The sequence below is a fragment of the Adiantum capillus-veneris genome, chromosome 4 (assembly GCF_014529385.1).
Source record: "Adiantum capillus-veneris isolate H3 chromosome 4, ASM1452938v2, whole genome shotgun sequence".
Lineage (NCBI taxonomy): Eukaryota > Viridiplantae > Streptophyta > Polypodiopsida > Polypodiales > Pteridaceae > Adiantum > Adiantum capillus-veneris.
The window spans coordinates 110,538,332-110,554,860 of NC_140934.1; the positions used below are offsets into that span (position 1 = coordinate 110,538,332).

The window sequence follows — 16,529 nt, forward strand, 5'->3', positions numbered from 1 at the left end:
AGATTTTGCAGTCCAGCGTGGGATTTATTTCTTGCAGCAGATCACGTAACAGCAGCCAGCCATGGGAATTGCTAGCACCAGGGGTTTTGTGAGGATGGTACCATGAAGGGGCGCGATTTGGGGGAAGGGGTGCTGCCTCAGTGAAGGGGTGCCTTCCTTGGTGCCCTCTCGCGAAGAGGTGTTATCCTTTCACATGAAGAGGGGCTAACACACGGGAGGTGCGAAGGAGTGCAATCCGATGAAGGGGTACGCAGGGTTCTCCGGGTTCGCCACGCACACACATCTGTGTTCTGTCCTGTATCCTTTATGTATATAATTGGAACATAATAAATTTAAGTTACCTCATACGCGTAGTAGAAGTACACCATCTTTCCTCTGCGGCCATACAACACACGAGGTGAGTGTCGCAGGTAGGGTCGGCAACGGCGAGGCTAGGTAGACGCCAAGTCCAAAGGCCTGGGAAAAAATTTTGCTCTGATACCACTGTGAGGATTCTAGTTGCTAATCCTTCATTAATTACTTAAACTCGTGATTAAGACTTAAGGAACTTGAACTGTACTTAGAAACAAGACTTAGAAGACTCTGTGTTGATTGATTGAATGTGTGATACAAGGGCTCCTTATATAGGAGATGAAGAGACACAAATGAAAAGACATGTCTCCTGGTGAAGAGACATGACTTTAAACGTAAAGACACATCCTTTCGGCGAAGAGCTGCAACCATTGGGCGAAGAGTCGCACCCGTAGAGCGAAAGGGTGTGACCAGTCGTCGAAGGAGTGTGGCTTTTGGCGAAGAGACACGTCTTTTGGGCGAAGGGGTGTGACCATCCAAGCGTAGGGGTCCTCCTTGGCATGGCACTTCGCGTATCTGCAACTAGGAGTAGATGTAATACTATTAACATAGTCACAATCGTGACAATATGTTTCTCCATGAGCAAGTCAAGTAGCATTTACACGCTACTGGAATAAATTCGAACTATTATGTTCGTAAGAATATAGTTCGACAACCATTTCAAAATGGTAAGAATTACATATGGGAGAACATCCTTGAGAATCAAAGAGGGTTCGCTCTATTGTGAACCGGGTTTGAACGTACGTTCAGAAAATGCTATGGCTAGAATCCTATCTGCCTGAGATTTTGCAAGTCGTCATTGATGCTCGCAAGGGGAATCATTTTTGATGATTTTGTAAGGAAGAGACGCTAATGGGCGTCGAGAAAACACTGCTGGTGGTAATAACTCGCAAGAGGAAAAGATTGGAAGGAAGTACCGCGGTGCACAAGGAACTTCAAATTGGAACCGTCCGCCTCCGTTGAGCGACGGCTCGGAACAAGAAAGACATCGAGCTTAATGCTCTATGACATGGGCATTCCCTATGTGGGAGGACACAAGAGGTTTAATACCCTCTGGACTAACAGCGCAGGATTATGCGCAAGGACAGATACCTAGATTAATTTCTAGGAAGATTATTCTTCTCGAATTTGAGAAGACGGAATCGAGTTAACAGAGTCTCGGATAAGGAAACTTTGGATCAGAACAATTGGCCTACCCAAAGCAAAGGCCCGGAATAAGAACTTACTTTGGTAAGATGGCACACTTTGTCTGCCACAGGAAGATTCACATGAGCTTAATGCTCTCCACATTCCCTATGTGGGAGGACACAAGAGCTTTAATACCCTCTGGACTGACAACGCAGGATTATGCGCAAGGACAGATACCTAGATTGATTTCTAGGAGGATTATTCTTCTCGAGATTTCGAAGGTGGAATTGAGATAACAGATTCTCGGAAACGTGAATGACGAGTTCTTACATGGCTCGTAAGTTTAAAGAATGGTGAAGGATATCCTCGAGGTACGAGAGGAAAGACGTGACCAGGTGAGGTAAGTATTGAATTATTGAATTTTTGTTTAAAGTTCTCTTTTGAGAAAGGACTAGCTCAACTCACCATTGAGCAATTGAAATCTTTCCGATTTCTCCCTGGCAGTTCAATTGGACCTCTACAGTTGAGGACAATTGTTTATAAGTGAGAGGGATGTTGCTAAATTGTCTTTATTTGACAGAAAAATAATTCTAAATGAATTATTGGATTCATAAGTGAGAGAGTTTTTCCCGCTTGGAACACAAAGGAAAAAGAATTATTGGAATTTTAAGTGAGAGGGTTTTTCTCACTGGAGACATCAGAGTACAGAGAATTCCTAGTGCGTCATTCAGAGTAATGACGGAGCACTCTGAAAGGGAATATCTGTAAGGCCACCAGGAACGGGTACTTCTGATGCGTCACATTGGATGGGTGACAAGGAGCATCGGGAAGAAGTATCCAATCATCCGGGAACAGACATCTCTAATGCGTCATAGGATGGGTGACAGAGAGCCACGCAAAGGAGATTGTACCGTAAGTTCGGTAGGAAAGGACTAGGTGATGGGTATTCCTAATGCGTCACAAGGTGGGTGACGGGTGCATCAGAAAGGGAATATCCAGAGTCAGGAGGAAATTCCGAACTGTGTTAGAATTGTGCACAAGGAAAAGCAAGCACTTGAACGAAGATGGGTTCAGAGGAAACTTTGAGGAAAAACGAATGCTTTCTAAGAAAGCGGGATTGCTTTTCTGGAAAGCAGATGCTTTCCCGCGAGGAAGTCTATGTCTGCATTGCAACTGTGCATGTGATTGCATCCAAAGACGCCTGGGAAGTGCTATGAAAGCATTGTTTTTAACTTATAAGGTTTTATTGAGTTTTTGGACAGATTCAGAATATTTTTAAAATATGTTGACCGTCCACTTAATAAGTACGCAGCCATCTGATAAATAAGGCAACAGATCAACCAGCGATTTTTCTCTCTTTTTCTGGCATAACAGCGCAAAAGCATTGAAAAAAAAAAAACCGAAATCCGGCCGCGGTCTCTACGCGAGCTGCCAATGCTCTGCTATCTTTGCCGTGGCCAAGGAGCTATAAAAGCATCACACACTCTCCCCCAGAGGAGAAGATCAATTTTTGCAAGAAGAAGATGCTCCTGCAAATTTCATCCGCAAAGAAGACATTGCCGGTGATGCCCATGGTTGTCCCAAGTGTAGCAAATGTCGCCAAGACCCACTGCGCGACTTCCCATGCGAAGAAGTGCCTACGGAGCGTGTTTTCATCGCGACACGTTGCTGTTGTTCTCTGTTTTCAGCCCATAAATGTCGTAGACGGGGCTGATTTACGAGAAGGAACCCGAAAACACACCACTCTTTTGTGTGTAGGATTGGAAGAGAGGATTTTCTATGTAGAGATCTCTTCTGGGGAATTGCTTTTTGAGAACCGAGTTGCATTTCTAGCGTCAAGACTTTGAAGGTACCAATTTTCATGTTATGGTCTCTAAGTATTTGTTTGTAGGTGTACTTTCTCTTAGTGAGGGAGTAGGAGCAGAGGAAGGCATGAACCTCTGTACGAGAAAGCGCTCTCAGGAAGTAGAGCCAAATCAGCCCAAGGGTTTCGTACCCAAGTTTGGGAAGCAGATCCAAGAATCGACGAGAGGTAGACTCTCGAGATATGATCGGGAAGTTGAAATTCCCAAGGGAAAGACTTCGTGTCCAGGAAAGCGGAGTTATTTGTAGGAAGAGGACTCTGGAAACAGAGTCGGAAAAGAGTTGCAAGGATGCCATGCCCCGAGTCTGGAAGGCGAGATCCAAAGGCGAGAACCTTGATTCTCGAGGATTTGGAATAAGGAACGGAAGTTCCTTGGAATAGGGTTTTGCCCTAGGAATAGGAAGCCGAGGCTTTCGAGAACCATCAAGTCTTATTCTAGAATGAACGTGGTAATACGTTCGGTTCAAGTGCTTGTATACACTGCTCCTCAGTGATAAAGATACTATTAGGGGGGGGGGGGGGGGGGGGGGGAAATGCTCAATAACCTTCAGAACCCAAAAGATGTGCATGAACATCAATCCAGAACCATAGCCAAGAAATCCCGTCATTTCGGGAAGGATAGGAAGAAGGTCTCTAGACCTAGGAACACTCCAATCAAGTTTGATACTTTTGACGAAAGGGAAGATGTCCTGCTTTCATTCGAGAGTTTGAAGTTGCCTTTGTTAATGGCAATTTCTGAAAAGTGTCGAAGGTGAGGCATGTGGCCAAACACCTCAAGGGGATTGCAAGTACTTGGTGGTATACCAAAGCTCTGCAAGGAACTTACAAGAAGACTTGGATCAATTAAAGGCTGAATTTTCCGACAAATGTTTTTCCTCTACGCTTTGAGGAAGGCATCCAAGAAGACTGGGATCGGTTTGCCCAATAGGAACACGAGCGAGTCAAAGCAAGTAGTGGTTCAATCTTGCCAAGGTAGCCCCACTCTTGATCCGCTCCGAGGAAAGAAAGATGAAGAAATTCAATGAAGGACTTTTGCCCGAATTTTGTAAACGCATCCGCAAGATACACTGCAACGGATGGTGGAGTCAGCAATACAAGCTGAACGTGTACACCTCAGTGTACATAGAATCTAATCTCCGCAGTGGGATGGGAACCATTGAACACACAAACAATGAATTTTTGTTACCTCTCCTCGAAGGATACGTTGCTATCCGGAGAAAGTTTGGAGTAAGAGAATTCAATCTAACTCCTGAGTTTTTGAATAGAAGACCCTCAAACTTCAAGTGAGAAGGCAAGTCTGATCAAGGTTACATCTTTGAGGAAGTTACAAAGTGCATTTTCTTTTTTGCACGACGAATGCATATGTCTAACCAGGACTGATCACTCTTGAGTGTTTATGAGAGTAGGGTTGAGTCAGAACATTGTTTTATACGATGAACTGCTTTGCTTAACCATCCGAAAGGTCCATGATTGATCTGGTATCCAGTAATTCTCAAACAGATTACCTGCTACTTCGGGTAGGAAATTATGAAAGAACCATTCTGAGCTTTCAAGCAAACAAAAACTTCCATTAAGCTTGAGTACTCTTTAGGCCCAAAACCCCTACCAGTTAAGGGTAGTGCTTTTCGCAAGTGAAGGAATACTCTCTTTATGAGGGAAGAAGCAAGAGACGGCCTTGGCCTATGCTCGTAGAATTCCACATTTGAAATCCAAGTTTATTTGATGAGCGGGTTTTGCTCTAAGATCGAGCCAAGGGATCGTCAGGTTGAGCGTCTTCGCTCTAAGGATCTTACGAAGGGAACGTAATTTCCCAGGTTCCCCGAAACTCTAACACAGCTTAAGAATTATGTATACCATGGATAACACACGAAGATGTATACCTATGCCAAGGTGGGTCATCTACCAGTCGAATTTTTTTTCTGTTGAACGGAATGAGATGAACCAACTTCCTTTTCAAGAACTGGACGAGAGTTTATTATACTCTCTTGAGCGCCTTTTTGTGCTCAAGGATATTCCGACACGAGAATCTCTATTTGAGATGTGTTCGGTAGAAGGAATTTGAGTTTCTCTACAGAGAAGAGGTTTTCTAACGGTCGTCGATCATTGAGTACGCTATGTGCTTTTACCATTACAGTAGCAACTTTTGGTTGCGGTATATGTTGCTGGAATAAATTCGAAATTGATGTTGCGGTATATGTTGCTGGAATATTTTGCTGGTCGTCATTGATGGTCGCAAGGGGAATCATTTTTGATGATTTTGTAAGGAAGAGACGCTAATGGGCGTCGAGAAAACATTGCTGGTGGTAATAACTCGCAAGAGGAAAAGATTGGAAGGAAGTGCCGCCGTGCACAAGGAACTTCAGATTGGAACCGTCCGCCTCCGTTGAGCGATAGCTCGGAACAAGAAAGACATCGAGCTTAATGCTCTATGACATGGGCATTCCCTATGTGGGAGGACAGAAGAGGTTTTATACCCTCTAGACTAACAACGCAGGATTATGCGCAAGGACAGATACCTAGATTGATTTCTAGGAACGTTATTCTTCTCGAATTTGAGAAGACGGAATCAAGTTAACAAAGTCTCGCATAAGGAAACTTTGGATCAGAACAATTGGCCTTCCCAAAGCAAAGGCCCGGAATAAGAACTTCCTTTGGTAAGATGGCACACGTTGTCTGCCACAGGAAGATTCACATGAGCTTAATACTCTCCACATTCCCTATGTGGGAGGACACAAGAGCTTTAATACCCTCTGGACTGACAACGCAGGATTATGCGCAAGGACAGATACCTAGATTGATTTCTAGGAGGATTATTCTTCTCGAGATTGAGAAGGTGGAATTGAGTTAACAGATTCTCGGAAACGTGAATGACGAGTTCTTACATGGCTCGTAAGTTTAATGAATGGTGAAGGATATCCTCGAGGTACTAGAGGAAAGACGTGACCAGGTGAGGTAAGTATTGAATTATTGAATTTTTGTTTAAAGTTCTCTTTTGAGAAAGGACTAGCTCAACTCACCATTAAGCAATTGGAATCTTTCCGATTTCTCCCTGGCAGTTCAGTTGGACCTCTACAGTTGAGGACAATTGTTTATAAGTGAGAGGGATGTTGCTAAATTGGCTTCATCTGACAAAAAAATAATTCTAAATGAATTATTGGATTTATAAGTCAGAGGGTTTTTCTCGCTTGGAACACAAAGGAAAAATAATTCTAAATGAATTATTGGAATTTTAAGTGAGGGTTTTTCTCACTGGAGACATCCGAGTACAAAGAATTCCTAGTGCGTCATTCAGAATAATGACGGGAGCACTGTGAAAGGGAATATCTGTAAGGCCACCAGGAACGGGTACTTCTGATGCGTCACATCAGATGGGTGACAAGGAGCATCGAGAAGAAGTATCCGACCATTCGGGAACGGGCATCTTTGATGCGTCATAGGATGGGTGACATAGAGCATCGCAAAGGAGATTGTACTGTAAGTTCGGTAGGAAAGGACTAGGTGATGGTTATTCCTAATGCGTCACAAGGTGGGTGACGGGTGCATCAGAAAGGGAATACCCATAGTTAGGAGGAAATTCGGAACTGTGTTAGAATTGTGCACAAGGAAAAGCAAGCACTTGAATGAAGATGGGTTCATATGAAACTTTGAGGAAAAACGGATGCTTTCTGAGAAAGCGGGATTGCTTTTCTGGAAAGCAGATGCTTTCTCGCGAGGAAGTCTATGTCTGCATTGCAAATGTGCATGTGATTGCATCCAAAGACGCATGGGAAGTGCTGTGAAAGCATTGTTTTTAACTTATAAGGTTTTATTGAGTTTTTAGGGCAGATTCAGACTATTTTTAAAATATGTCGGCTGCCCACTTAATAAGTGGGCAGCCATCTGATAAATAAGGAAACAGATCAGCGAGCGATTTTTCTCTCTCTTTTTCTGGCAAAACAGCGCAAAAGCATTGAAAAAAAAAACCGAAATCCGGTCGCGGTCTCTACGCGAGCTGCCAATACTCTGCTATCTTTGCCGTGACCATGGAGCTATAAAAGCATCACGGAGCGTGTTTCCATTGCGACAAGTTGTTGTTTTTCTCTGTTTTCAGCCCATAAATGTCGTAGACGGGGCTAATTTACGAGAAGGAAACCGAAAACACACCTCTTTTGTGTGTAGGATTGGAAGAGAGGATTTTCTATGTAGAGATCTCTTCCGGGGAATTGCTTTTCGAGAACCGAGTTGCGTTTCGAGCGTCGAGACTTTGAAGGTACCGATTCTCATGTTATGATCTCTAGGTATTTGTTTGCAAGTGTTCCTCTTAGTGAGGGAGGAGGAGCAGAGGAAGGCATGAGCCTCTGCAGGAGAAAGCGCTCTCAGGAACTAGAGCCAAATCAGCCCAAGGGTTTCGTACCCAAGTTTGGGGAGCAGATCCACGGATCGAAGAGAGGTAGACTCTCGAGATGTGATCGGGAAGTTGAAATTCCCAAGGGAAAGACTTCGTGTCCAGGAAAGCGGAGTTATTTTGCAAGAAGAGGACTCGAGAAACAGAGTTGCAAGGATGCCATGCCCTAAGTCTGGAAGGCGAGATCCAGAGGCGAGAACCTTGATTCTCGAGGATTTGGAATAAGAAACGGAAGTTCCTTGGAATAGTGTTTTGCCCTAGGAATAGGAAGCCGAGGCTTCCGGGAACCATCAAGTCTTATTCTAGAATGAACGTGGTAATACGTTTGGTTCAAGTGCTCGTATAGACTTCTCCTCAGTAATAAAGATACTATTAGGGGGGGAACCAGCCCATCTTCTGGTCCCCAGTACTGTGTCGATCTTCTCACTCTCTCTCTCTCTCTCTCTCTCTCTCTCTCTCTCTCTCTCTCTCTCTCTCTCTCTCTCTCTATATATATATATATATATATATCCTCTGGCTTCAATAATAAGTGATAAATCCTATTTATCCGAATGTATTTTATATTGCTCTGCACTCCCATTTATGATACTTGCAGACCATGTCGACAACGATGATGACGACGATGAGAGGGGCTGAAATTTGAAAACGCTGAGGGCTGAAATCTACAAAGCTTCTATTTGCTGAATTCTCACTCTATGTCGGAGACGACGGCGATGACAACGATGCGACGATGACGCGCTGAAAACACAGATGCTGAAATCCGCGTTTTCCGGGCTGAATCTGCAAACGCTGGCTGATCTGACCGTGAGGCGAGGATCTGCTGCGGGAAGGTGAGATCTGCGAGGTTTGGGGGCTATTCTGCAGTGTCTATCTGCTGAAAATGCAAAACGCTGATGCAAAGGCTGAATCTTCCGCAGAGAATCTGTAAAACACTAGGTTGACTGCATGATGCAAAAACGCTAGGGCTATGGTCCGATGCAAAAACGCTACGGTATCTGCTGGGAATCTGCTACCGCCGGCTAACCTGCAACTGCAAAACGCTGGGGCTGATCTTGATGAAAACGCTAGCTATTGTTGATGCAGAAAACGCTATGGCCATTTCTTGCAAAAACGCTAGGTCTTCTTGTTGAGATCTTGCTAAGAAGATGTCTGTCAAACGCTGGGTCTTTGCTGCCTCTTCTACCAGAAAGTGCTAGCGCTAGGTTTTCTTATATATATCCTTAGTCATTTTGCCCTGCCCAGTTTCCCAACAAAGTCACTTATTAATATTAAGTGAAAAATGGCTAAAATAGGGAAAATAGGTCTATGCACTGTAAAAATGCAACTGATGGCTTCTGACTGTAATCTGATGCTCATGCTATGTGCAACCAAATGATATGCATCTACTCTAAGTACCTGGACATGCACAGTCTGCGAAAAGACTCACAAAAGTGCCAGAACACTTCCTAAGCTAACTACACTGAACCCATGTCATGAAGTAGCTTGTCCACGTACACATAGAATTAGATGTGCACGTGACATCCCCTCCTTTTCAAAGTGAGGTACTGGTACCGAACTGTATGGCGTCGAGGGAGATCGCCAACAACGTCTAGAATCTTGGGAAGGACTCTTCACTGGCCCACTTTGATGTGTGGGTCGCGCAATACTTGAACTTCATGAAGGTCTGCAACGCTTGCTTCTTTGGGCCACGCCGAAAGCGACACAGAGTCATTTGTGGCTTCTTCAATGCTTCAACTTCGTCTATAGTCATGCGTCTGCCTTCTTCAAGAATCTCAGAGGATGAAATCCATGAAACCACTTCCGACACAAAAACATGAACATATCCATTCTATATAAAGTGACTGGAAATATTCTAATCTTCTTTAAAGATTGTGCATGCAATGTAGATGAACACATAGACGGAGTGTCAAACCGTTCATCAAACACACGCAAACAATGGATCGAATCTTGACTTTTGATCTAAATCAATCAACTGTGGCAAATCACAATAAAAATGCCCATGCTTGATGCTCAATCCTTCTTGTGCTCTTTCGGATACTGTGTCGTGCCAAGGAAGAGACATGGAATGTGAATTCCTTGGGTGCAAACATTTCATCTTTTCATGAGTAATCCGCATACATCCGTGCTCATTCATGAGTGAATCGTGTTCATCGTACAATATGGCATGCCTATGAAAAGGAATCACATAAAGACGGTGACTAATATACAAAAAACCATCACGAATGAAACACTCGAACAATGCGTGGTGACTAATCATGCGCACAAATAAAACTTCCTGTGGGGGTTCTTTGGACCTTGACTCGAGAGCCAAGAAAGGTTCTTCGTGATTGATCGAATCTGCAATGAGGTTAGCTTCACTAGAAAAAGCATCAACTAAACCATAATCCTTGAGAACAATCACAGCATTATCATGCTCGTAAATAATCACATCTTGATCATGCAAATCATCATGCTCGTGAATAATCACATCTTCATCATGCAAATCATGTATGTCGTGCTTTGGAGAAGGAAAGACTGAGAGAGTCTCCTTTTCCTGATTCTTTTCAATCTTGGTCTGCACATTAGAAATGAGAGATGAAGAATGAACAACTTGCTCTCCACGAATGACAATGAGAAAGTCACTTTTGGCATTGAAAGTGAACGTATTTTCCGCCCAATCAATGAGAGGGTTATGCTCACAAAACCATCGAATACCCAAAAGCATATCACATCCTGAAAGAAGAGAGACTACAAATTTTCTCTGTAAGGACGCTTGTTGAATAGTGAACAAAACATCAAGACACTCTTGCGTGATGAGAGAGTCCATACAGGGAGCAAAGCCCGACACCTCGGAAGGAGATGTCTTGCTAACCCCCAAGCGGGCTCTTCCGACAAGAGAGTCCCTAATCACATCATACATACTGCCTGGGTCAAACAATATGACAAAACGATGACCCTTCACATGACCAGTACACTTAATGAGAGACTCATCAATGGGAGGATCATGAGAAACTTGGGTCACACTCGTGTTGTCATTTATTGCATGGACAGAGGACGTGGGTTCTATGGGTTCTTTAGATTCATTAGATTCAAGCTTAGGACATGTTCTTTTTATGTGACCCTTGATGTGACAATGATAACAACGACCTTCCTTAGAATAAATGCTTTGTTCTTCTGACGTGATGTATCCTCCTAAAATTCCTTGTTCTGCCTTTTCATCTGGAGTAAGCTTAGGTTTAGCAATTGTGTTTGCTTTACCCTTAGGTTCATTTTGAATGTTCTTTTCTGGAAACTAGAGGAAGATTGGTTAGAAGAGTTACCATTCTTACCATTCTGACCGTTCTGAGGATTCTGAGAGATACTTTGAGAAGTCTTGTTCTCCTTAGGCTTTCCCTTGTTGTGCTTCATCTCCTGTGCGAGAGCAACCGCTACCGCCTTGTTGAGATCTACGGGGTCGAGGACTTCGACATCAAACTTGATATACTCGTCCAATCCATAAAGGAATGCCTCCTTGCGCTCATCATCCAATTTGTTTTTGTTTTGTTTTCGGAGTCGGGCGGGGCAAGCCCGGCCGCTCCCCTTATCCACCATAAAAGTGAACAAGAAGAACGACCAGGACTATGCCCCGAGAAACCGAAGGCAGACGCTTTTGTCACTAGTTTCCTCTGGACTCGGGAGGCCAGAATTATCTACTCTCTTAGGGCGATGACTTTTCCCTTGAGAGACCCATTTCGGTGGGCGTGACAGCCATAGTAACAGGGAATGGCTGTTTTCAGGTCTCCGTTCCCCGTTCCCATTCCAAGTTCCCGTTCCGAATCCCCGTTCCGTGTTTCAAACGTAAGTACCCGTAACAGGGAATGGCATTTTGTTCCGCGTTTCCCGTTCCCCGTTCCTGTTCCAGTTTCCCGTTCCTGGTAAATATGGTGACAGCGACCAAGTACCTCTATTCAGAGGCCCAGGTACTGCGGGACTTGCTTCGGTCTTCCCTTTGGAGTTGCCTCCTCCAGGTAACTTATCGCTCACCTCACTAAACTGCCTTTGAAACCCGACGGTTTTCCCCAAGGAAATGCCATACCCGCTTGGAAGGGCGTCGGCTCACAGGTGGCGTCCGCTGAGGCTGGTAATGTCTCCCATTATGCATTTCCCAACCCCTTTTAGGTGAAGTTGACCCCCCCGGGGGGGAATGGCACTTGGGTGCTCTCGTAGCTCATCTGGCTTCGCTTGGGGAGAATTACGTCATTTCCCCCGGAAGGGATCGGATTCAAATAACGGCATAGGAAGGGGAGCATTATCTCCCCATCCGCCTATGCAGAGCACCTAAGTACCGGGGTACAACTTCACCGAGGAACTTAGCCACAGGCACGTGCCCTGCAGTTCTGTCCCTCGAGTGCGGATCACGGCGTACCCAGAAGGGCAGCAGCTTCCCGCGAGCCTCCCCACCAAGGAGAATAACGGCCCTTTCTTCAGGGTCCAACGAAGGGTCGAGAGCGTTGAAGGTGGAGTTGAATTGGTCTAGCCATCTCCCCCTAGACTCATCTGCCGCCGGACACCTCACCAGCAAATGCGAAAGCGAACGACCCTCTAACTGGGAGCACAACGGGCAAATGCTGTGTCCGCGCATATAACTATCAGCCAGTTTGAGCCCACCTACTCTCGCGAGAGCCAACATTCTCTCCTCCTTCCTGGTAACTATTGTGCTCCTATTGAGCTACAGCAGGTATCCACGTGTTTGTTCATAGCCGGCCTCCTTATAGGGCTCCAACGCCAGGCACGAATGCCTCTCGTCCCACTTGTCCCATGCGTGGTAGCGTACTGAGCTGAAGTCAGCCGTTGGGATATACTTATTCATCCAATTCTCGGTTCTTGTCGTCCAAGTCCACTTCTTGAACGGTTGGTTCTTAGACTTCTTGTTTACCAAGGAGCCTATCCAAGTAGATGAAACCGAGCGGTACTTGTCAAAAGCTTGTGCTCGTTGTCCCCCACAAAAGGCAGGTACGGGTGGTATGTTAAACTCGTGATGGAAAGATGCCGTCCCTACAGAGGTTGACCTTGCTCCCTTTCCGAGTAACATTCCCATCTCGGTGGCGACGAGGCGCTGCAGAGAGTGAAGGACACGTTGGTCGTGGGCCCCCATAATTTCCGCGCCATAACAAATCACTGGATACACGCACGCCTTAAAAACAGTCAGTCGAGACCAGATAGGGATGGCTCGGTTCGCCAATAGGTGTTGACATGCGAAGAGACTTTTCCTCCCCTTGTCCGCTCGCTCTTTAACGATACGTTCAATGGAAAAGGTCGAGTCAACGTCGATGCCAAGGTATCTGTACGTCTCACCTACTTCAACCATCTCACCACCCAAAGTAAAGATCCTCATAGAGAGATCTTGCAGGTCGCCGTGGAACACCGTGACCATGCATTTGTCAATTCCAAAGGTCATGCCCCAGGTCTTTGCCCATTCACTTACCTTGTCAAGGCTCGTTTGTAGGCTTTCAGGAGAGTCAGCAAGTAGAACCAGGTCGTCGGCAAAAAGGAGTCCTTTTATTCTCTTGAGGAGGTTAGGTACTTCCAGGCCCCATGTTTCCCCATCTCCGTCTAAAATATTATTGATGTATATATTGAATAGACAGGGCGATCCCGGGCATCCTTGGCGGACTCCCCGCTGCACCGGAATCGAATCCGACAGTTGATCCATATGTCGGACTTTAACAGAGGTGGACCTGTAGAGCGCTTGGAAGAATCTAAGTGCCCGACCTTGCAGGCCAGCCGCAGCGAGCTTTAGGAACAACGCCTCGTGCGGTACTGTGTCGTATGCCTTCTTGAAATCAATGTAGGCCGCATAAGTTGGTTTCCCATCCTTGTGACGGAGTTTCACGATCTCTTTCAGACAAGCGACTTGCCCTATGCATTCCTCATTAGCACGGAAGCCTGCTTGGCCGGGATTGAAGAAATTCCTCTTTTCAAGCAGCTTAGTGATCCGCCTAATCACGACCGTAGTGAGGACTTTTATGGCAACGGAGATTAACGCGATCCCGCGGTAGTTATCAGTGTTGGTCAAATCGCCCTTCTTGGGGATTGACACAATCACTGCATCGCTAGTGCCGGCCGCGATGTCTCCGGTATCGTAAATGCCCTCAATCATGTGCAAGTAAGCCTTGCCCATCTCCGATCGTGGCTTACGCGGATCCGACCTAAGCCCCTTATCTTTCACAAGCAGCTTAAAGAATTCGGGTGGTAACCCGTCACCTCCAGCTGCCTTGTGCCTTGTGTCTCTTCAACCGCCGACAGGCCTCCCGCACTTCGTACCAGTTCAACGGGTCACATACTTCAGGCATACCAGGCCAAATGCGCACATGTTTGTCATACCAAGCAAGAGGATCCTTGCTGGTCCCGTCCGTATTGGCGAAGATCCTGGAGTAGTGACCCTCCTATACTTGTAATTGCCTCTCCGGTTCCATTACTAGCTCCCCATTTGCGTTCAAAGGTTGATTGGCAATAGTTCCTTGCCCCTTCCCAACAATTTTCTTGAGGTGGGTCAAGAATTTCTTCATTTGACCCTCCCTCAGGAGCTCATTCCCTTTTTCCACGAAGCGCTCGAAGGATCTTCGGTTACTGTCACGGACAACGGCCTTCGCAAGAAGTGCTATTGCCTTGTACTCCCTAATCGCCTGTCGGCCAGCCCTAGAGTTCGAACTTTTGGTTCTCACCCTATTCCAGGCTTTCCGACGCGCATTAATGAGTCTCCGAGCCCGAGGTTCGAGTCGACAACCTGACCTTGGCCTCGGCGGGGGCTTCGTAGAAAGAGCTCCTGCCTCTTTGGCAATGGATGTAGCAACGGAGACAAACTTGTCATAACACTGTTGGGTTGCACGTCCATCCTCATGCTCGAGGTGCAGCAAAGTATTCCACCGATTGTCATCGAGGAATAGCCTGCAATTCACCTCCATCTTGCATGCATCCAATTTGGGTACGGACGGCAAAAGTAGCTTTGGCTGCTACTCCCGAATCCACAGAGTGTAGGTGGCACACTAGTGGCCAGTGGTCTAACAAATCTATCCCCCTCTGTACTGTATTGTTGAGAAGTTGACTCGTGGCGAACTCGTTCACGATGAAGTGATCGATGTCCGACTTTCCCTTCCCCCACCTGGAATGGTACGTGAGGTTCGAGCCTCGAACCTTTAAGCTCTCGAATCCTCTTCCGCATCTCAGTAGCCACTTCTTCAGCGCCCCCGTCTTCATGTTGAAGTCGCCTCCAAGATTACCGGTAGGTTTTTGTTCGAGATGACTCCCAACGTTCGTGCGAGGGTCCTCAAAGCGACTGTCCTGGCTTCGCCCAACTGGCGCTGCGGAAAGTATACATTGCCATGAATCCAAGCCCCTGAACCCTTGGGGAAAAATTGTATGAAAATTTGATTCAGGGAAGAGAAGTTGAGCTCAAAGGGCCTGAGCTCAACCGCGACCAGAGACGCCATTCCACGTTCTCCTGGTTTTGCAGTGCCTAGGGCATTAAAGACCGAACGGCCAAGGAGTCTAAGAGGCCAACATCCTTGGAACATTCGGGTCTCTTGCACCCCGACAATGTTCCATTTACCGGTTCCCATCAACGACCCAAGTTCGCTCCTTTTGTTTCTGAGCCCGTTAACGTTGAAGGTGGTCACCTTAACGTGGTTGACGGACTGCTCCCCAGTGGCGGAGGTGGAACCTGGTCTACGGGCCCGGTCTCGGTAAGGTCTCGACATCCTGCTCCTCCATCTGCTGAAGCGCTGTTCTGCAACTAGCTTACCTACCAGCGCTTCAGCTGCACTAAGAGAGTGGGTATAGAGATCAAAGCGTATATTCCTATTGCTTATGTTGGTTACTCTGCTAACTTTGATCACACTAGCTCCCACTCTCGCAACATCTAACTGCTTCCAAAAGCTACGGACTCTATGATTGTCCGCTCTAACTCCAAGGCCGCTCTCTTCTCTTCGTGTTCGCAATCCAATTCCGCTTTTCTTTCTTCGTGCTCGCGATCCAAGATTGCCTTTCTTTCTTCGTGCTCGCGATCCAAGATTGCCTTTCTTTCTTCGCACTCGCGCTCGCGATCCAAGGCAACGCGATTCGCTTCTTGTTGTGATATCATGTCCATCATCGACTTGACCAAAGCCTCCATCGGATTTGGTACAATCCTTGGCGTAGATGGGGAAGGTGGAGGGTCGGAAAAACTTCCTGGTGGGGAAAACTCTTCTTCGCCACTCTCATGCTCACCACTTCCATGCGAAGTATCCATTGCGCTTCGATTGATGACCATACACTGAAGTCTTGGGTTCTTTAAGTTTACGAGGAACTTGGGTTCTTGTGGGTCTTGGTTCTTGAGGTTCTTGAAGGTCTTGAATCTTGAGGTTCTTCTTTAGCTTGCAATCTGTGTTAGAGAAGGATCTTCTCTTACCTAAGCTCTTCTCTTTCCTGCGGGCGCACCCCTTGGCAGCTTTGCGCTCACACGAAGGTTGCTTTTTTCCACCTCACGTCGATTGGCCGGCCACTTAGTACACAGTCCACTCTCAATGAGTGAAAAGAGAAACAAGGGGAGGCTGGACAAGCCCTTCTTTCTTGGGTTTCCTGTCACTCTTCAAAAACACGACTAGGAATCAACATGCCCAAGAGGTGTGACCGCAACAAGAAAACAAAATTCTTGTGGTTCTTTCCTTCAGTGATACAGAACACTGCCAAAGCTCTGATACCAATGTAAGGTGCAGTGGAAGTGAATGTTGAACTTTGCTCAAGATGAGCGCTCCGAACTATACTCAAGGGTTACTTTTACTTACAGAAGGGAGAGCCTTCTGTTCC

General features: G+C 46.1%; 1 protein-coding gene and 1 pseudogene across 1 annotated transcript in view; both read right to left on the bottom strand.

Moving 5' to 3' along the window:
- Positions 1 to 16,529, bottom strand: part of TIC21 (translocon at inner membrane of chloroplasts 21) — a 52,683-nt gene that overhangs the window by 17,616 nt on the left and 18,538 nt on the right. The window lies entirely within an intron of this gene.
- Positions 12,415 to 15,304, bottom strand: LOC147459800 (uncharacterized; annotated as a pseudogene).